The 18,884-nt window shown below is 36.3% G+C and overlaps 1 pseudogene across 1 annotated transcript; it reads right to left on the reverse strand.

The window, feature by feature from the left end:
• Positions 1–560: 560 nt before the first annotated feature.
• Positions 561–18,591, reverse strand: LOC111542807 (annotated as a pseudogene). The gene is made up of 2 exons (XR_002731663.1): positions 18,568–18,591; positions 561–1,146 (listed from the first exon to the last, which is right to left on the reverse strand). The product of XR_002731663.1 is annotated as an NEDD8 pseudogene (transcript).
• Between the last annotated feature and the right edge of the window lie 293 nt (positions 18,592–18,884).

Here is an 18,884-nt window from a genome sequence, read left to right on the forward strand (position 1 = left end):
AGGGCATCATCTCCCCTCTACTCCCCACCGTCTGCTGCTCTCTCCCCCGCCTCCTCCTCCTCACTTGTTGTTCTGCTTTGTGTTCTGTTTTGGTGGGGTGAAGACTGAAAAATTTAAAACTGTGGCTACAAAATGGGCATATTACTGCTACTTTTAAAAGAAAAAGTCTGACCAAAAATATATAGTCAATATTCTGAGTTTAAAATATTCTAAACTGCAAAAACCCTCTGTTTTTGCCTTTGGCCACATATTCTTAGGTGCCCTCAGGCTACAGTCCTTATTTTAAAGGATATGATAGTAAGAAAGTTACATCAGCTTTGATGAAAAGCTGCGAATTTAATCTTAGTAGCTCACACTGACTAGAGAGAATGAAAACATTCTATCATAATTGCTTGAAAAACTCCGTAGAACTACTCACTAGAGTTGGATGTTGCTCTATATCCAAAACTCCTTTTGCATGGAACAAAGTGAGTTTCATGAAACTCTTTGTGTAAGGATTTTCTTTATCCTGGAAAATTCTATATGTTTCCATGTAAAATTCTTTTTTTTTTTTTTTTTCCCCAGGAGGCCAGGAAATATTTTATTGACAATCAGGGACACAGCCATAAGAGAGGGAAGCACACAGGACTGCAAACTAACACCCAATAGCCAGCAAGGGCCCTCTGGGCCAGGAATACTGAATCCTGGGGTCCTCACAGTCTCCCACCAGTAGATGTACAATACTGGGCATCCAGGGGAGGGGGCAGTGGCTCTGGTGTCCCAGAGAGTGAGAGGATATATGATGCCTCATTATGAGCGACACGGTACGGAGGTAAAATGGAGGGTCCATCACTGCCTAAGACCACCTCCTCCTCTCAGAGCCAACACCAGGTGAAGGACTGAACCACCTAAAATCTTGTAATCAGCTGCTGTCTTCTCATCATTCATCTGTTTGCCACTGTAGATGAGCCTCTGCTGTTGTGGGGGGATTCCCTCTTTCTCCTCCACACGCTCCTTGATCCGCTCCACCTTGTCTGTAGGTTCAATGTCAATCTCAATCTCCTTTCCGGTCAGCGTCGCTCCGGTCGCCGCTGTCGCTCTCCAGCACTCTGCCTGCAAGGGCCACTTCTGCTTCCGGGTCACTGTCTGGCTCCACCCCACCCCCCCCTTTCCACAGGGTTCCGGAAAGGCTCGGGAGTGCTCTCGCGTTTCGGTTCAGTGACGTCATAAATTAAAATGAGGCATCCAGTTTAGCTACAGCAGAGATGACGACTCTGCGATTCTCGTAAAATTCTTAATAGGTAGAATGAAAGCTGGAGGGAAATATAACTGACATGTGAAATGTGAAATATACTTCAACTTAGTATAGAAGTATAGGCTTAATTCTTTGCACCAAGGGGCATATAGAAACATCTCCAGAAGCTTTTGGTGATACATTGTTAATCCTCCTCGAGGTGGTTCTTACCTTCTTAAGGTTACCTAAGGTGGTAACCTTAGGAAATGTAAATGTTACTAAAAGAAATAATTTGTTAGGTCCTTATCCCACAAAAATTAAGTGATCGTCTGTGAATAAAGACTGGGTGAGGAAATTGGGAGCTTTGGGAAAAGGGAGCCCAAGGAAAAAGTGGAACAGGATGGAAAAAAAGGAAAGTGAAGGGAGTTTTATTTTAAATAAAAATTAAAAATACTGTTAAGAAATGCTAAGTCATCTGAAACTAGTGAGTTGTAATTCTTTTACTGGTGAAGAGTCTCGCCTGGATGTTGATGGCTGCTGACTGATCAGTGTGGTGTCCGCTGAAGGTTGGGATGGCTACAGCAATTTTAAAAAATAAGACAATAAAGTTTGCTACGTTGCTGGATTCTTCCTTTCACCAAAGATTTCTTTGTGGTATTTGATGTTCCTTGATAGCATTTTATCCACAGAAAAAACTTCTTTCAAAATTATAGCCATTCATCCTAAACTCTGCCACTTCGTCAACTGAATTTATGTAATATTCTAAATCCTCTGTTTTCATTTCACCAATGTTCACAGCATCTGCACTAAGAGTAAATACCATCCTAGGAAACAACTTTCTTTGTTCATCTATAAGAAACAATTCCCCATCTTTTAAAGTTTTTTCATGAGATTGTAGTAATTCAGTCATATGTTTAGTCTCCACTTATAATTCTAGTTCTCTTGCTATTTCTGCCACTTCTGCACTTCCTCCACTGAAGTCTTGAACCTCTCAAAGTCATCCATGAGGACTGGAATTCACTTCTTCTAAACTGTGAATGTTGATATTTTCACCTCTCCCATGAATCACAAGTGTTCTTAATGACACCAGAATGGTGAATCCTTTCCAGAAGGTTTTCGGTTTGCTTTGCCCAGATCCTTCAGAGGAATCCACTATCTGTCAGCTTTAGTCTTACAAAATGTATTTCTTAAATAATAAGACTTGAAAGTTGAGATTCGTTCTGTGGCCCATGAATCAAAGAATAATCCTGTGTTAGCAGGCATGAAAACAACATTAATATCTTTGTATACATCTCCATCACAGCTTTTGGGTGACCAAGTGCATTGTCAGTGAGTAGTAATACTTTGAAAGGAATCTTTTTTCCTCTAAGCAGTAGCTCTTGACAGTAGCACTGAAATATTCAGTAAATCATGACATAAACAGATGTGCTGTCATCCAAGTTTTATTGCTGCATTTATAGAGCACAGGCAGAGTAGATTTAGCATAATCCGTAAGGGCCCTACTATTTTTGGAATGGTTAAAGGAGCATCGACTTCAACTCAGTCACTATAGCTGCATTAGCCCCTAACAAGAGAGTCAGCCTGTTCTTTGTGGCTTTGAAGCCAGGTATTGATTTCTCCTCTTTTGTAATGAAAATCCTAGATGGCATTTTTTTCTAATAGATGGTTGTTTCATCTGCATTGAAAATCTGTTGTTTAGTGTATCCACTTTCATTAATGATCTTAGCGAGATCCTCTGGATAACTTGCTGCAGCTTCTACATCAGTGCTTGCTGCTTCACCTTGCACTTTTATGTAATGAAGATTGTTTCTTTCCTTAAACCTCATGAAGCAAACTCTTCTAGCTTCAAACTTTTTTCTGTAGTTTTGTTACCTGTCTCAGCCTTGGTAGAATTGAAGAGAAATAGGGCCTTGCTGTGGATTAGGCTTCAGCTTAAGGGAATGTTGTGACTATTTTGATCTTCTATCCAGACCACTACAACTTTCCGTATCAGCAATAGGGCTGTTTTGCTTTCTTATCGTTTGTGTGTTCACTGGAGTGACATTTCTAATTTCCTTCCAGAACTTTTCCTTTGCATTCACAACTTGGTTAACTGTTCAACACAGGAGGTCTAGCTTTTGGCCCATCTTATTCTTAGACACACCTTTCTCACTAAGCTTAATCATTTCTAGCCTTCTATTTAAAGTGAGAGACATATGACTCTTCCTTTTATTTGAAAATTTAGATGCCATGTTGGGGTTATTCATTGGTCTAGTTTTAATATTGTTGCATTTTAGGGAAAAGGAAGCCTGAGGAGAAGGGCAGAAAGATAGGGGAATGGCAGTCAGGTCAGTGGATCAGTCAGAACACAACATTTTTTAAGTTTGCCTTCTTATACAGGCATGATTCATGGAGCCCCAAGGCCATTACAATAGTAACATCAGAGATCTCTGGTCACAGATCACCATAATAGATATAACAATAATGAAAATTTTGAAATATTGTGAGAATTACCAAAATATGTCACAGATGTATGAAGTGAGCATGTGCTGTTGGAGAAATGGCGCCCATAGACTTGCTAGACACAGGGTTGCCATAAACTGTCAATTTTTAAGAAATGCAATATTTGCAAAGCACAATAAAACAAAGTGCAATAGTATGAGGTTTGCTGTGTTTGCATATACTTATTTGTTGAGTATCTCTAATCCGAATGTATGAAATCTGAAATGTTCCTGTAAGCATTTCCTTTGAGTATAACCTTTAAGTATAACGTCAGTGCTTTAACAGTTTCAGATTTCAGAGCATTTTGGAGTTTTGATTTCTAGATTAGGGATGCTCAACCTGTATAAAAATTTTAGGCATCAGTACCATTCTGTCTAATCACATAAACATATTTAATGAATGGGAAGCCAGATAATTTGTTTCAATAGCTGCTTTTATTTTCTGTTGTTGATACGTTAAAATAGTTAAACACTTGCATTCATCTCATCCTATTAAAGGAACTCCATCAGGGAACAGTGAGGTAACATGTTTGGTGACAGCAGGCTTAGTCACCCTGCTGTGAGAAAGAGATGAATAATGTTTTTTAATCTTACATCTATTGACTCTCTCCTTTTAAAATGTATACACCATTTCTGAAAGAAGCTATTGCAGACTATATTTTGTTAACAGTTTATCTTTTTCATATCTTCATTATTAAATCAAATGGTACATTTACTTACATGGTCGTGCATAAAATAAAATTGCATGACATTTCTTATTGTTTATAATTCCCGTTTTGAAAGATCTAGTCACACAGTCTTAAAATTTTATAAGTGCTTTCAATCTTTATACTAGTAGTTCTTTTTTTTTTTTTCCTTGGCTATTTGGCTGCCAAATCCTTCCTCATTTTTAACATTATCTTGCTTATGTTTTGTGATTTATCTACTATTTGTCAAAACAATTTTTAGAATGACATTTTCTAGTTTCCCATTAAAGCACAGCATGAAGAAGAATTAGATATAAAAGATCATATTGGTGAATATTTTTATTAGACAAAGTCATTATGTGAAAATTCAGAATTCCAATAAAAACAATTTGAGAAAATCAATTACTTCATGAATTTAAGAAGGACCAATATTTTTCTAAGACAATAATACTTTTTTGCACCTTAGCATTTCCTTCAAAACGACTATGAGGAAAATGTTATTTCTTTTCGATCCAGGCTAATTTCTTCTAGATTTTTAACTTCTGGATCATGAATAATTATTTTTCTCATGCTAGCCAGAACTATTCCACTATAGGCTATTTTACAATTTTTCTTGAATCTAGTATAGTATTTTATAATCCTGAGTGTCACAAGAACAACCTTCCTCAATAGTAGCTTATTCAAATAATTAATTTGCTCTTATTGTTTCCTTGGTAGAAAGAGTATTTGGCTACCCTGGTTATAAATACCCTAAATACTAGAAAATGACTCATTGATTCAGATAGACATTTTCCCCATTTTAAAATCTGAAATTGGAATGCGTATTAGAATCAAAGACATCTTACTTACAATTTTAAGTGTGTTTTCTTAGTGATAGAGTAATGTATCATGCAATCAATAGTGTTATCAATCTAAATGAAATATAACTAAATTAAATTTGGATTTAATAGTGATTCAACAATTTATGTTTCCAAGATTAGAAAATAGTTTTTATTTTATGGTTGCTTGTGCAGTCAAGATTCTTGAGCCATTTTTACACACCAAAAGCTCAACATATTTTGAATAAAAGAAAATAGATAACAATATATAATGGAAATTCATCATAGTTTAGAAACAATCTAGGCATGCTGCTCAGGATATTGTTCACTTCTGGCTCTAACTGAATTTATTTTGATCAAGTTTCTCAAGTTACTTGCTCTATTCCTAGAGGCCATTTTTAAAAATAATAAACATTAAAACTGATTATGAAAATGAAATATTTCACATAGGGTTTTACAGCTATGTGTTGGGTATATAAAAGCAATTTTGTAGGTGACTTTGGACTAGTCACTTAATATAGAGTTCAGATAGTGACTGAAACATTCACACAGCAATAATATTTATAAGTGTATAACTGGAGAGCAAATTTCTCTTTAAGGATAGGCTACCTGATGCTTAAAAAAAAAAATACATGATGACTGAAGCAAAGTCTCTTTGCTGGTGGATTTCCTTGTCGTACACATAGTCATTTCTCATTATTCCAAAAACTCTAAAATTTACTCAATTGTTTTTCTTGTTAAGTGTTTTTTGATGCTTATAAAAATATTTTATGATAAATGTTGAGAAGAGTACATTTCTAGTGTGACTTCCCAATGATTTGTTACTCTTCTATCCCAATAAGAAATTAAACTCTAATTTTCTAATCTCAATGAGCTCCTTATGTGTAGCGCTCATGTGCAAAGGTCATGGTGGTTATAATTGATTGATTAATTGACTAATTCAAAAATGCATTCTATGTGTTGGGCACTCCTTAAGGCACTGAGGATACATCAGAGAACAAAAGGGAGAAAAATCGCTGTCCTCATGGAGCTTACTTTCTGGAAGAGGGAAGTCAATCCTAAATGCATGAAATATGTTAGAGCATTATCAGTGCTGTACAGGAAATAAAACACAATGAGGATGGAAAACACTAGGTGAGAAAGGTTCTGTTGGAAATAAATATTTTTCCTTACCATCGTTTAGATTCAGGACCGGGGGTCTGCAAATTAAACTGATAATAGATAGATTGCCAGGAGAGAAAAAAAAAAGGTGGTTTATGTATGCAGTGCACATACATGTGGGAGAGCTCAGTGAGGAGTAACTTAATGGGGTGGTTAAAACTTGGGACTTACATAATATCTCAACATAGGATGATAAATTGTGGAGAAGTGACTTGATAAGGAAAGGGGAGGTGTGGGCTCTAAGGGAAAGTAAATTATGAGAAGGTAAATATAAGGGGGAGATAAGGGTTATTTAGTAAGGTTTGTTATGTAGACTCAAGTCGATGCTGTCTCTAGTAATGAATCTTCTCTTCATGAAAAAGGGGAAGAAGGACATTTAACAAAGGAAAATGTATTTCCTGCTTTTAAACAAAACAAAACAAAAATGGTAGGACAGAAAGCCTTTCCTACATCTGCTGTTTCTCAATTGTCTTCAGTTCAAAATAATTCTTATGGCATATTTTTGGGTAGCATATACTAATTCCTTTCATTTCCAATCATCAACAGGGTATGCAGGCTAAACTTCATTGAGAAAGTAACCTGTGGGCAAAGACTTGAACATAGAAAGGGTGTGAGAAGAAGGTTCTGGGACAAGGGGACAGGAAGCGCAATGCAAAAGCTGAGATGGAAGAAGACTGCTAGTGCTCAGGGTGAAGAAGGAAAGTAAGGAAAGTTAGATTTTAGGCGAGCATTGGCTTTTTACCCTAAGAGAAATGGGAGAGTTAGTAGAGGCTTTTATTCAAGAAATGGCATGATTGACCTTTTGAAATCATCACTGGCAAATAACATCAGGTTTTATTGTTACTTTAGCAGTTTTCTATGACGATATAAGGTGCATAAGTGGAGAGGTCATAGGTTAGACCTACATTTTAGATTAAGACTTGTATAAAGAATTTTGGGTTGCAATGTTCTAGTCCTTGGGATGCAAAATAGTCACGCCCACTAACAACCACCCTTCTTCAAAAACTATATTAAGCTCCTTAAGGAAAGTGACTCTAAATTCTGTAATTGTTTTTACTGTACCCTCACATATTGTGTCTATGTGTGCACAGTGACTGGCATTGTCTGCCTGTCTGCAGATTGACTCATGAGGGATGGAGGTCCTATACACATGATGGAATGTATGCCAAGGCTCAATCTCCATAGTCCAGATTTGGCTGTTAAATGACTCAACAAAATTATTTACCCCTAGATTGGACCCTCTGCTATGTTCTGGGAGTATAAGAATAATGGACAAATGGCCTCTTCCTCAATAAGCTTATGACCTGGTGAGGAGGTAGGAGAGCCATATGTTGGGATTTTTGCTGTTTTTACTAGACAGGAAACAAATACATCTCTGTTCTGTTTTTTTTTTTCTTTTTTTGGTAAGTACTTTAATATACTAGTAGGAATTTTCTAAAGTTGAGGAAATATCTTCTGCTAAATGTCTTATCATAAAGATACTTAGGCTATTTAAACAGTTGAACATGTTACGTAGTAAAGTTAAATTACTTAATATGTATGTGGCCCTTTCTTTCCAAAGGCTAGGTATTTGCTGTGCATTCTATAGTTGATATCCCTCATTATGCTTCAGTGACTTCAAATCTGTATTTTATGTCTGAATAATTTCTTTGATTTTTGGTTGAGTCCATTAAGAAATCAGTTTTTCTAAATATAAAAATAGAAAAACTTAGAATTTCTCCTTAAGATTATTTGGAAAAAATATGCTTTCAAGTACTTCTATGAGGTGATTTCATATTAGTCTCTTCGGTTCTACCTAGGGTAACACAATATTTTTGCCACCTGGTAACCATTTAGTGGCTTGCTGTCTGTCAAATTGGAATCATTAAGATCCACAAAACACTAACCTCAAGAACTATCAACCACATTTATCACACGGCAAGCAGTAATTAATACCCTCGCTGTACATCTCAGCAGATGCCAAGTGGTAACCGTGCCCAGAGACAGAGCCATTTGGTGGGTGGTCTGAGGGAGGTATTCTTTTAGGATAAATTGAGACATATTGGTAAGAAGCTTGCTGTCTATATACATGAGACAACTAAGGACTCTGTGTGTCCAGCAGTATGGCTTTGAGCATGCCCAATGGTTGTGTGGATTTCCTTGATGCCCCTAGATAAAGATAATTACCTTTGCTACTACAGTACCTTTGAAGTATTTCTCTTAAGCATTTTTCAGAGATTTCCCATTAGGTACTCTCTCTCCTACTAGTCTGAGTACCTAGAAGACTGAATATATGTTGTATTTATATTTCTAACTTTGAACTAGCACAGTTCCTGGCACCTGTTACTATATCATTGGTACCTGTTAAATAACTGACCGACTATGCTGCATATGAATAGGCAATACTACAAATGGACCAGGATAAAGGTGTGAGCTTCTCAGGTGTAGGCTGGTTGGTGTTATATTAATATTCTGGTTGCCTTGCCATGTGTTGGGCACAGAAAAAGTGCTCAATACTCATTGATTGTACTTCTTGACAAGTCTTCAGCAGGCTGCTCACTGCGGCCTCAACATCCCAGGTTCAAGCCATCCTCCCACCTAAGCCTCCTGAGTAGTTGCTACTACAAGCATGTGCTGCCACACCCTAATTTTTGTTTTATTTAGTAGAAACAGGGTTTTGCCATGTTGCCCAGGCTTGTCTTCAAACTCCTGAGCTCAAGCAATCCACCAGCCTCACCCTCAGCCTCCCAAAGTGCTAGGATTACAGGTGTGAGCCACTGTGCCTGGGTCACCAAGTAAATTTTTAAAGGATATATTAATGTTAAAGTAAAAAGTATTCTGTGACAGATTGGAAGCTATTTACAAAAGAGATTCTTACTGTAGTGAAAATTTGTATATAATTCCCCAAAGAAAAGAATCAGCAAAATTCCCAGATGTGTTCAGGGTTGAGGATTTCTGATCCAAAGGAATTAAAGGTTAGAAAAATACAGGTCTCTTCTCTATTTAAAAAAAAAAAAAAATACACACAGAATTAACTATAAAATGTTACTAGATGTCACAATCTCATTTGATAATATCAAAATAAAAATAAAACATATGCCCCTGTTTCCAACCAAAACAATGACAATTTTTCTTATATTAAAGGACTTAGGTGGCTTATGCTACATAGTTTTTGCTAATGGAATTAAATGAATAATATATTAAATACTTGTTAATAAATAAATAAATGAATTTATCAAATAACCTAATATATTTTTCCTTTTTTATTCCCAAAATGTGCTATATATAAGGAAACTTTGAAATTCCCTTGCAATTTTGCTGAGCTTGATTTTGAATAGAAAGAATGTTGACTGTACATCAGCATTCCTGGAGCAGGGTGAGGCAGCGAGGATCAATGAAGAAGATATCTTTAATTTATTCTACCAGTTTAAAGCATTCTAAAAATTCTAAACAAAAATGATAATTAACAGTGAAAAGCAAATGAGGCAAATTTAGGCATTCAGGACTGGTCTTTCTAATTTAGCAGCTTGTGCCTTTCTGACCTGCTTTCCTCACTTGATATATTTATCAATTATTCATCTGTTTGGTTTCAGACTGCTGCTCAATCTGATCACACCATCATGAAGTCAGTGGATTTTGTGTCTCTGTAGAGCTCATGGTCTCCACTCCTTTTGCACATCTGTGAGAGGCCTGCTGCTAAAACGTACCCAATTTAGAAAGGCAAACACTTCTCTTCCCCAACCTTCCCACTTAGATTTGGTTTCAATTTTATAATGAAAAGGCATCTGCAATAATTTAATAATTTAATCTCAGAATTAAAATACACATGTTCAAACCAGGTTAGTAGTTAAGGTAGACCCTTTCACCAATTTTAAAAGTCTTTCATGGCTGTTGATTTGGCCACTTTTAACCTTACTAAGCATTGAGTTCATTTCTCTGGACTTAAGATTGCCCCCTTGGTCTTGTAACATAAAACACCCATAATATGGGCCTATATTATTTATTCAACATGTTTAAGGAGATTTTTTATTTTTTATTTTTATTTTTATTTTTTTTTAAGAGACGGAGTCTCACTTTGTCTCCCAAACTGGAGTGCAGTGGCTGGATCTCGGCTCACTGCAAGCTCTGCCTTTCGGGTTTAGGCCATTCTCCTGCCGCAGCCTCCCGAGTAGCTGGGACTACAGGCACCTGCCACCTCGCCCGGCTAGTTTTTTGTATTTGTTTAGTAGAGACAGGGTTTCACCTGGTTAGCCAGGATGGTCTCAATCTCCTGACCTTGTGATCCGCCCGTCTCGGCCTCCCAAAGTGCTGGGATTACAGGCTTGAGCCACCGCGCCCGGCCGGAGATTTTTTTAAAGGGTGAAAGTAATAGCATTTCAATGCGTATGATCAAAACATGGAAAATATTTATACCTGTAGCTATGTCATATTAAGCATTTTTATGTCAAGAAGAGTATCACCTATATTTGCCTGAAGAAAATGTGATGGAGATACTTAGCATTTTCATTAAAGAGAAGTAATTAAATAATTCCCATTCTGAGAGATGCTTTATCACAAAATCCATGTCTAAGAAATTTACCTTGGATTTTAACTGATCAAATTCACTTATTTTTCAAGAATTCTGATGAATGGTGTTAGCAAACAGTTTTTCTAGTCATATTTCAACTTCTTACCATTTATTTTCTTGGATGGAAACCTGTCAATTTGAAATGTATTGATACTGTTGCACAAAATGAGGTTTGGAGGATATTTCAGGAATGAAACCTAAAATTCTGTAGAAATATTGAGAGGATTATATTGAGTAAAGCCTTGTGAACAGTAATATTTAGACTGAACTAATAGACAATAGAACAAGAAAGTTTAGAAGTTTGTGAAATTACTGTATGAAAGGCAGTAAGAAGAACTGAGCTATCAGAATTTGTCTCTAATAACATGTGGGTTAACTGAGGAAAAAATGAATATGGCTGGGCGCAGTGGCTCACACCTATAATCCCTGCACCTAGGGGAGGCCAAGGCTAGTAGGTCACCTGAGGTCAGGAATTCGAGACCAGCCTGACCAACATGGTGAAACCTTGTCTCTACTAAAAATACAAAATTAGCCAGGCCTGGTGGCACGTGCCTGTAATCTCAGCTACTTGGGAGGCTGAGGCAGGAGAGTGGTTTGAACCCAGGAGGAGAGGTGGAGGTTGTAGTGAGCCGAGATTGTGCCACTGCACTGCACCCTGGGCAACAAGAGCAAAACTGTCTCAAATAAGAAAAAATAAATAAATAAATAAAAAATAGTGTGATTTTCTTGGAATTTCCTACATGAGGGGCGTAAGATACTTTCATAACTGAGTTAGTACAATATAGGTACATGATTAATGCCAGCAGAGTTTAATGTGAAAATGAAAAACAATTCACCAGATGAATAGATGAGATAGGACCTACCTAGCAGGAGAATTTGGATATAAGCCATATCTGACATAAATTGTCTGTTTTAAACAGAAAATAAAATCACTTATTCAGATTTCCCCTTTAGTCAATATTGCCAGGACTTTGGTTTCAAACTTCTTGTGTTTCAAACAAGACACAGATGAGTAGAAATAAGTTAAAATGCATAGTGCAATGTTATGGCATGTTGTATATAGATAAACATTTATGCCATAACAATAAACATTACATGGATATAGATTTTAAAAGTACATATATTTTTTGTCCTTAGAATAAAACTTCTGAAGGATAGGACCACATTTTATAGGTCTTATCTAATAAGTAGAGTAAACCACTTAAAGTGAATTGTGAAAGAGTTAAAGAATATTGAAAATGACTTTTCTGCAAGTACAGCAGCAATTTGAATGCCAGCTGCAGCTTTTGCAAAATAAGCATGACCATTTGCCCCTTGTTGCAGAGTAGTTGCAGAGTAGTTGTAGAAGGGGGAAATTTTGAAAGGAGAATAGAAAAGGTCATAGAGAGAGGGTTTATGTGTGTGGTGTGTGTGTGTGTGTGTGTATCTCGGGATGGTGGAGACTGGGAAGGGACCTGGAATAGAAGAAATATTCCCAGAGAGGTGGAGCTTTTGTCTGCTGCGCTTTGTGTCTGAATTCTAAGGGTGTAGGCTACGTAATAATGTCTAACTTGCTAAAAAGAGAGGAAGAGATCAGTGGAAACTGAAAGTCAAGGAAAACCCCAAAGGGAAAAACAGATTTAAACGCATGAGGGATCAGCAGTATAGCTATTGGTGAACAGGAAAATGGGGGCTTTTGTGTGCCATAAGGGCAAGATCCATCTTGAGACTCGACAGCCATTTCTGGCCCATTTAAACTATAGCCTTTAGCAGCAACAGAAGGGCTCAGGTGACATAGTCTTGGAGTGAGTAAAGAATGGGTGAAATGGCCCTCTCAGCCCAGATGGATACTCTGCACAAAATGCAAATTGTCATGTATAAATCAAGAGTTTGATTTTTCTGACCGTTAAGGGAGTTTCTCTCTCACAGCATTGTGGAAATACACATGAAGATGGAAATGCAAAGAGATAGGGATAAATGAACGATAAAAGAGCAACAGTGGTAGCAGCACTGATCCTCAATACTCAGCCATTTTATGACTGAGTAGTATTCCATGGTGTATATATACCAGATTTTCTTAATTCGCTTGTTGGTTCATGGGCACTTAGGTCGGTTCCATATCTTTGCAGTTGTGAATTGTGTTGCTACAAACACGCATGTGCATGTCTTTTTCATATAATGACTTTTCCTCAAGGTGGATATTCAGTAGTGGGATGGCTAGATGGAACGGTGTTTTTACTAGTTCTTTAGTTCTCAACCCAACAGTTGAGTCAGGAGGTCTTATACCTTAGAAACTGAATTTGAGAGTACAGATAAAATCTGATAAACTTTACAGCTTGTTCTATTTAGAACTTCTGACTCTATCAGTAGAAGACCACTTTGAAAGTAGACAAAATAAGGCCAAAACCAGCACTGGCACTGGGACTTTGTGTGAAGAGTGACTGCTCATTAGAAGAGAATCCTATGTGAGAAGTAAGTGGTTGTCATTAATTATGTGTGTGTTTACATCAATCATTTTAGAAAATCACCATGTATAATCCTTTATAGCATTTTTTCCCAAAGTTTATTCTTTTACTGTTTTTCTCTGATAGTAACCATTACCCTTTTCTTTTTTAAAAATATTTTTTATTTAAATTTTTGAGGTAAAAGTGGTTTTTGGATACATAAATTCTTTAGTGGTGATCTCTGATATTTTAGTGTACCTGTCACTTGAACAGTGTACACTATACCCAATTTATAGTCTTTTATCCCTCACCCACCATCCAACCTTCCCAGTCTGTGATGTCATTCTTATACCATTGGGTACTCATAGCTTAGCTCCCACTTGTGAGAACGTGTATTTGGTTTTCCATTCCTGAGTTATTTCATTTAGAATGTCATTCAGCTCCATCCATGTTGCTACAAAAAGATATTATTTCATTCTTATGGCTGAGTAGTATTCCATGTTGTATATATACTGCATTTTCTTTATCCACTCATTGGTCTATGGGCACTTAGGCTGGTTCCATATTTAGAATGATGGCCTCCAGTTCCATCTAAGTTGCTGCAAAAGACATTATTTCATTCCTTTTTATGGCTGGTAGATACCAAATAGTGAGATGGCTGGATCAAATGGTATTTCTACTTGTTGTTCTTTAAGGAATCTCCATACTATTTTTCCTACTGGTTATACTAATTTACATTCCCACCAGCAGTGAACACTTCACACCAGAATGTTCCTTTTTTAACCACAACCACACCAACGTCTATGTTTTGGGTTTTAAAAATTATGGTCATTCTTGCAGGAGTAAGGTGGTATCTCATTGTGGCTTTAATTTGCATTTCCCTAATAGTGATAGTGAGCATTTTTTAATGTTTGTTGGCTGTTTGTATATCCTCTTCTGAGAATATACATAATAATGTCTAACTTTATGAATAGACATACGTAATAATGGGGTTATTAGTTTTTTCTGTGCTGATTTGTTTGTTTCTCAGATGCATAGTTTGTGAATATTGTCTGCCACTTTGTGGGTTGTCTGTTTATATTATGCTTTTTTCTTTAGATGTACAGAAACTTTAGTTTGAGTAGGTCCCATTTATTTTTATTTTTGTTTCATTTGCCTAAGCAACAAATGAATTATTTGCCTAAGCCAATGACCTTAGCCAATCCAGCTTCATTCTTCTACATGGGGCTTACCATTTTTCCCAGCAACATTTATTGAATAAGGCATCCTTTCCCCAATTTATGTTTTTTTATACCCAAAGTTTGTTCTTTTTTTCTATTATAATTTAAATATTGTCATCTAAATCTCAAGTCAGAAAACTCCATTAAGTCGTAAGATAAACGTGTCTGAATCTGAATGAATACAAATTGATCACATGACCTATTATCTATTCATTTATTCACTCAACTACTCATTTGTCTATCTATAGTCAGCATATTTTTATTTCAAACATAGTCTATCTAACACCAGAATACAAGTAATTATAAGATATCCTACCTGAGTCTCTAGATAAGAAGTCCAATATTTATTGACTACGAAGACACCAGTGTCTTAAGAGAAACTTGCACCAAGTACTACCAGAACATGTTGGAGGGTTCTTAAGTTTGAATATTGAGACCTAAAGTTAATGTAGCTTAAATGAAATAGTTTTTCTCATACCTCAATTCTGGGCACAAAATTGCAGGGCTGGTATGGCGGTTCCACAGTCTCAAGGCTTTAGTTACTTTTTATCTGTTTTTTCTGCCATTACAAGTGTGTTGCTTAATTCATAGTCCACAATAATTCTCACCATCATCCTCATTCTAGCCGGCAGGAAGGAGAAATTGGGAAAGTTGAAAGCACCCAGGATTCTCTTAAGAGAACAGCTCAGAAGATTAACCCATTCTTCAAGCCTGTAGGCCATTGGCCAGGAATTGGTTTTATGTCCATACCTAAGGGAAAAATAAGTGAGAAATAGAAATATTTTAATTATTTCTTTTTGTATGCTGTCCCTTTAAAAATAGAAAGCTTTATTGTTATGAGACACAAGCAAATAATGGACTGGAAGGAAGGTAACTAACAATCTGTGCCAGAGAACCCATTTCAGGGTGTGTTAATAGTTGGTTTTTCAAGCATGTTTTGAAGTTTGCTAGGCCAACAAACATGGGAAAATAGTGTTCCAGACAGGAGGAGGAGCGTGCTCATTGAGTCACTGTGTACCTAGACCTGAAATTGTCTTTTAGTACACCATTTATTTTCATACTTGTTACTCTTCAGAGGGTTGAATAGGGATCAGCCCTGACTTGGGATAAAATGGTCCTCAAACAAGAACTCTTCCTCTTTTTGATGTGATACTGCTTTGATGCTATAGAAGCAAAAATATTGAAGATACATGTTCATGATTTTTGACCCTCTCTCCACCCCCTAAAGGAGAGTTCTTTGCTATCACTGCTAGGTTCCTGGGCTTCTAACATACTGACCAGAACACTGGGTAGAATTGCAGTGTGAAGACTTCTGCTTACATAAGAAAATCGAGGTCAATAATGGAAAAAAAGGCTAGAGGTGCTTTTGGAAACACAAAGATGAAAAATCTAGGGAATTGATTGTTTCAATTCAAAGGACATAAGAGAAAAATCTATCCAAAAAAGATTATAGAAAAAATTATCTGTAGTATGTGTAGTAGTAGTTGTCCCGGTTCCTCTTTTTGTTGCCTCTTCAAGACACCTCTGTAATTTCTTTTGGATGCAACACTGCACTGAGATGAGATTTGAAGCTGAGGTAAGAGGACATCATTTTGTTTGAAGGAATTAGGATATTACTCTTGTTCAGTTTTTTTTTTTAACTTTTAAAAATTGATAAGCTGAATAGATGGCTATCCACACAATGAAATCTTGGGTTCTACAGAGAAAAGTCACATACCAAACTCTCCTCCCTGCAAAGTCTCCTAGATTCTTTTTTTAAAAAAATTGTTCTACCCATTAACTTGTCATTTACATTAGGTATTTCTCCTAATGCTATCCCTCCCCCAGTCCCCCACCCCATGACAGGCCCCAGTGTGTGATGTTCCCCACCCTGTGTCCAAGCATCAACATGGCACATGTATACATATGTAAGAAAGCTGCATGTTGTGCACATGTATCCTAGAATTTAAAGTATAACAACAGCAAAAACAAAAAATCAGGTAAAATGAATAAATCTACAACAAAAAATTGTTCTACCTTTTGGTTTAAGCAGTGACTGATCATTCTTCAGAATATTTTCCTGTTTTTGAATTGACTTACTCTGTACCTTTTTAGTGTAAATTCAGATAAGTTTAAGTTATCTGATGGTAGAAGAAGTTACGGCCCCAACACAGAGGTGAGAAAACTCCTGAGGGGGAGATATTTGAAGTGTGGGAGCAGTGAAAGTATGGAAGTGATGAGAGATTAGGATATCAAAGGCAAGTTTCATCTGTTTACTTTTTTTTTTTGCCTAAGACTAACTCAGCCACGACAATTAAAAATGCAAATTTTAAAAAGGTGTTTCTTAAGGAATCCTTGCTTTAAAGGTAAAAGGCAATGTTTCTGACCAGAAAGACTGTGTTTTTCTATATAATAATAATACTTAAGGCAAAGTTTTTGCTTCTGGGATAAAAGACATTTGCTTATATTGTCTCTTGTTATAGTTTCGTACCAATTTTAAGCTTTTCAACAAATAGGATAAAGGTTAGAAAGGAATTGTCTTTCTACAAAAACCGATTTTTACAGGATAGATTTAAAAATTCATCATGTTTGTCAAAATATGACAATTATTTATCAAACTTGGTAGACTTCAGGACTGTTTAATGACTATTTCATCTACGTTTTGCAAGCAATCCCTCATCTTCTTTTGACAGATGAATACAAACACCATTTACAGATTGACATAATTTTTCCCAGAGCAATCGACATTGGATTTAATAATATTATTTTGGCCCTAATTCCAGAATATAATGGAATATAAAAGCAGGTTTTTGTGGCAAACCCTGTTGGAGAGATATGTATAGTTCAAAGCCCTGGGGAGATGTCTAGTTTGTAGAGCTCTTCCTTCCATTAACACTACCTGACCTTCAGCGTGGCCTCACTGAGTCCTCATGTACCACAGAAAACAGGCCTCAGGGTGACTAAGACTTCATAAACCATGAATCTTCGATAGCAGAAAACCCAAATTGTCTTGTCACCATTTCCCACAAATGAATTAGAAGCCCAAGATAAGGACAATGACTGTTTTCCACAAGCTGGCAGTGGTCTTTGCACAAAGAATAGAAGCATAGCATTCGCTGGGTCTGATACCAACTGACAAAATTTTGCCCTTGTGAATGAAGTGCTTGTGAGAGCTGTGTCATGGTTGTTTTCTCTGCCATAGGCTGAATTCTCAGGAACACTTTAGCTCTATTGTCATAGGAGACAAAAATGCTGCATATGTAATATAATGTCTTATATAATGTCTTTCTCTAAGGAGCCAAAAGAATTTTGCAGCTGTTATTTAATTAACCTCATGCCATGCCTCTGAGGCAAGAAAACGGAATTACTGTATATCCTACTTATCACGGTGAATTTAAATAATTTACTGATATCATTTTTAAGGGAAAATGGTGGCACAGGGAATAAAAAACATTTGTTGAGCTCTAGTCCATAGCCCTAATCATTAAGCCAGGCTGTCATAAACTTAGAGAAGAGACCCTATTCAGTTTATATTTAAAAAAAAAAAAAAAAATCTTTCCCAAGTACAGCTTCCACAACAGTGGTTTTCACATTTTAATTTGGACACTTACGTACTTTAGCTTTTGAGTTTGTTGCTTAAGAATGCATTTAAAAATGCAAAATCCTAGGGCCCTGTTCCATGAGATTCTGCTTTCATAGGTTAGGAATGGGGCTTAGGAGTTTGAATATTTTACATATAACTAAGGTGATTCTGAGACTTGTAGTCTTGCCCACACTTTGAAATACTGCTCTACAAGCCTTGAGTGTAATATATTGGTAAGACAGAGAAATTGACTCAAGTTTTAGAACTTAAAAGAATCTCATTTCTTTGGAGTTTGAAATATAACACTTTCTTCAATTTTTGAAGGGTAAATCTGGACGTGTAAATTATTATGCTTTATTCATAAGTTTCATTTAAAAATCAGTTAACATTTTAAATATAATTATTTTAAAACCAAACTTTCAGAAGCATAACCATAATGATTAAAAAAAATTACATACTTCATCTTCCTCTTGAAGTTCCATGGTCCTTTTGCAGAGGCTTTAGGTAACTGGATTCTAGATTATCCAGAATATTTTATTTCTAAAATACAAAAGACTAGAAAAATTCAGGTGTCAAGTATAGTGTAAAAGTTAACCCACTTCTGGTAGCATGAGTCTGTTTTTCTTTTGAGATAAAAATCAAAGCAAGTGTTTTCCCTTGGTTTTATCTTTTTGTTCAGTTGGACCCATGTAAGCACCTGAAATAGTTCAATAAAATGGAAAATTTAGCTGAAGCACTGAGTTAAGAGATGCCACATTCCAAATTCCATGATGTA

The sequence above is a fragment of the Piliocolobus tephrosceles genome, chromosome 11 (genome assembly GCF_002776525.5).
Source record: "Piliocolobus tephrosceles isolate RC106 chromosome 11, ASM277652v3, whole genome shotgun sequence".
In the NCBI taxonomy this organism is placed as follows: domain Eukaryota; kingdom Metazoa; phylum Chordata; class Mammalia; order Primates; family Cercopithecidae; genus Piliocolobus; species Piliocolobus tephrosceles.